We start from the raw sequence: 3,204 nt of genomic DNA, 5'->3' as shown, positions 1-3,204 counted from the left end.
ATGTTGTGAAGAATGATGCACGTCATCATGATGGATCGAAGCGACTCTACATCAAACAATCTGGCAGCACCCCTGACGATCGCCCAGTGAGCTTGGAGGATACCAAAACAACGCTCCACATCCTTCCTGCACCCCTCTTGACAGCTTGCAAAGTGTTTTTCCTTCGCACTCCGCGGACGTGGCACTGTTTTGACAAATGTTGACCAGCGCGGGTAGATGCCGTCAGCTAGGTAGTATGGCCCGTCGTACATACGTCCGTTGACCTCATATGTAACTTTTGGTGCCTTTCCTTGCAGGACATCGTTGAACACTGGGGATTGGGCAAGGACGTTGATGTCATTTTGAGCTCCCGGGACCCCGAAAAAGGCGTGCCAAATCCATGTATCAAAAGATGCCACCGCCTCCAGAATGATACTTTTTGCCCCTTTTCTGTCCCCGTAAGCGCCTTGCCATGCACTTGGACAGTTTTTCCACGTCCAGTGCATACAATCAATGCTTCCAATCATCCCAGGAAAGCCACGCATCTCCGCCTTCTTCAACAACCGCTCCAAGTCCATGTGTGTGGGTTTGTGGAGGTACTCAGTGGTGTAGATAGATTCGATTGCTCCGCAAAACCTCATCAGGGACTCAAGAATGGTTGATTGCCCCATCCTCGTTATCTCATCCACTTGGTCTGCAGATGCTCCATATGCAAGCATCCGCAAGGCAGCAGTAATTTTTTGCTCCGGCAGTAGACCCATAGCACCAAAAGCATCTTTTTTTTGCACAAAATAAGAATCATGGTTGCAAACAGCAATCATGATTTTGTTGAACAAATGTCGTTCCATTCTAAAACGACGTCTAAAGTACGTATCAGGGAATGCACTATTAGGAACAAAACAATCATCCAACAGTTCCATACCTCGTCGTTGCCTGCTTCTATCAAGGTTTCCGGAACGCCTGGGCTTGCAGATCAGAGCCGCAGCTTGGATGACTCGACGGGAATGTGAGGCTCTGCCCCTTCTTACGTCGTCATCTCTCATTTGACGCTCCTCATCTTCTTCCCTCTCATTTCTTACCCCCTGGTGATTGAACATTGATTCTGATTGGTTAAACAAGTCTTCCTCTTCCTGATTCAATTCCCACATCATCCTTGAGGAAGAAGAAGAAGACATTGAAAGAAAGAAACAGAAACTATGAATATTGAAATTGATTTTTGTGAATAAGGAAGCAGAAATTATGAATAATGATAGAGATCTTGAGAATTTTGGTGTGAGATTTGTGAAGATGGATGGTGGATTATATAGAGGATTCAGAAAGGATTAGGTTCTGCATAATGCCACGTGGCATGCCGTCATTCGTTAAAAATCTGATGGAAATCTATCATCCAAGATTGTTAACAGATTATGACACGTGGCATGCCGTCATTCGTTTAAAATCTGATGGAAATCTATCCTCAAAGATTGTGAACCGATTATGACACGTGGCGTGACGTGATTGGTTAATAATCTTATCAGAAATCCATATTATAATTATTTATTTTGTATTATTTAATAATACTTAGGATAATGACACGTGGCGCACCGAGAACGATTAAAAATCTTATCCGATATTACATTTAAAATTATTTTGTATTAATTTTATAAATAAAAAAAATACTAATATTTTATTGCCTATTGCCAGAGCTATAGAAGTGTAACGGTGGAGATGCAAAATCTATTGCCAGGGCTACTTACTGTTCATTAAGGGCAATTACTGTTCATTAGGTGGATTGAATAGTGTATTACCAAGGGGGAGGGCTCCAACGCTGGAGTTGCTCTTAGCAACTTCACAAGTCGATTCAATTTGTGGGGACTGCCTGATTGATATATAATAAGAAACAAAAACGTGTGACCGGAGGTAAAGAACGAGCTGGCCATATCTCAAATAAAATTTGGAATTCCACTACAAGAGTAGGCATACGAGTTTTATGAAAAACTATCGTTATAAAGATTCTGCGAAATTTAATCGTTAATTTTTCAGATTATTTGGTGATATACATCATAAAATAAAAATTGCAAAATTTGTAGGACTTAATTATTAGCAAGAGCAATAATTTTTTTATTTTATTTTACTCCAATGAAACTGAATCAAATTTTTTTTTTTTTTATTTTTTTAAGTTGAGTGATAGCGTCAGCAAGTTAGATGTTAGTTTAGTTATTGACGAGGTTCGAACTCACGCCGTCATGCAAAATTACAACACTTTTTCACCACTATGATAAAGGGCCACTTGCAATGAAACTAAATCGATTGTTTGGTCATAATCTCCTTGGCTCCAAAACCAGGTCAGTTGTCTCACTATTATACCATTGCGAAAAGCCTATCACAATTAATGAAACGAATCAGACAACGCACCAACAAATCCAACTTCTTACCAAATTAATTAGTGTTAATGCCAATAAAATTCTAGGATAAAAGCCAAAACTGTATGCATCGGTGTGCTAGGCGTGCCATTATTGGCTCATGCCAACATTACATAGTTAAGTATTAATTACACCACAAGTTATCTTGTTTCTAATCGAAAAATGTGACATCGGTGGGGGTACTAGAAAGTCTTAACTATTATATATGCCTTGTAAGCTAAGAGATTAGTATAATTCTTAGTGAATTACCAATAATCCAAATATTAATTGAATAAATAAGCTGGTTTCAATCAATTCATCTTGAACTCCTTTTGTTTATATACACTAGCATATGGGCACACATAAAGTGTGTGAGAAATTTTTTTATTTTTGTTTTTGAAATAGAAGGAGGGAGGAAGTGAGTGATAGAGAATGTGGGGTGGGAAGTTTTATTTTTATTTTTATTTTTATTTTTGTTTTTATTTTTATTTTTTATTATTAATTAGAGATATGTTAGAGATTACATGTAGGTGAGGCTTTGAAAAAAAAAACCAAAATTTGGTTGTGTGAAATTACATTTCTGCCCCATATTTCTTATTCATATTCTGTTTTAATTAGATTACTTAAAATTGTAAATAACAAACTTAAACATACAATTAAATGTTAAACAAAGATGAATTAATACAGGAATGGCATTAATCGATTTTCAACTTTAAAGACCAAACTGATGTGATGTGTCAATTTCAATGACTATTTGTAATTAAAAAAAATCATACAATTTTTATTTCTACCGTGTGTAATCTAAGGAATCTTAACAGAAAAAAAAAAATATTAAAGAAATGCG

The sequence above is a fragment of a genome, unplaced genomic scaffold (genome assembly GCF_019419815.1).
Source record: "Pyrus x bretschneideri cultivar Hongxiangsu unplaced genomic scaffold, Pyrus_bretschneideri_v1 Contig85, whole genome shotgun sequence".
Lineage (NCBI taxonomy): Eukaryota > Viridiplantae > Streptophyta > Magnoliopsida > Rosales > Rosaceae > Pyrus > Pyrus x bretschneideri.
Note: the sequence above shows the minus strand (reverse complement) of the source record.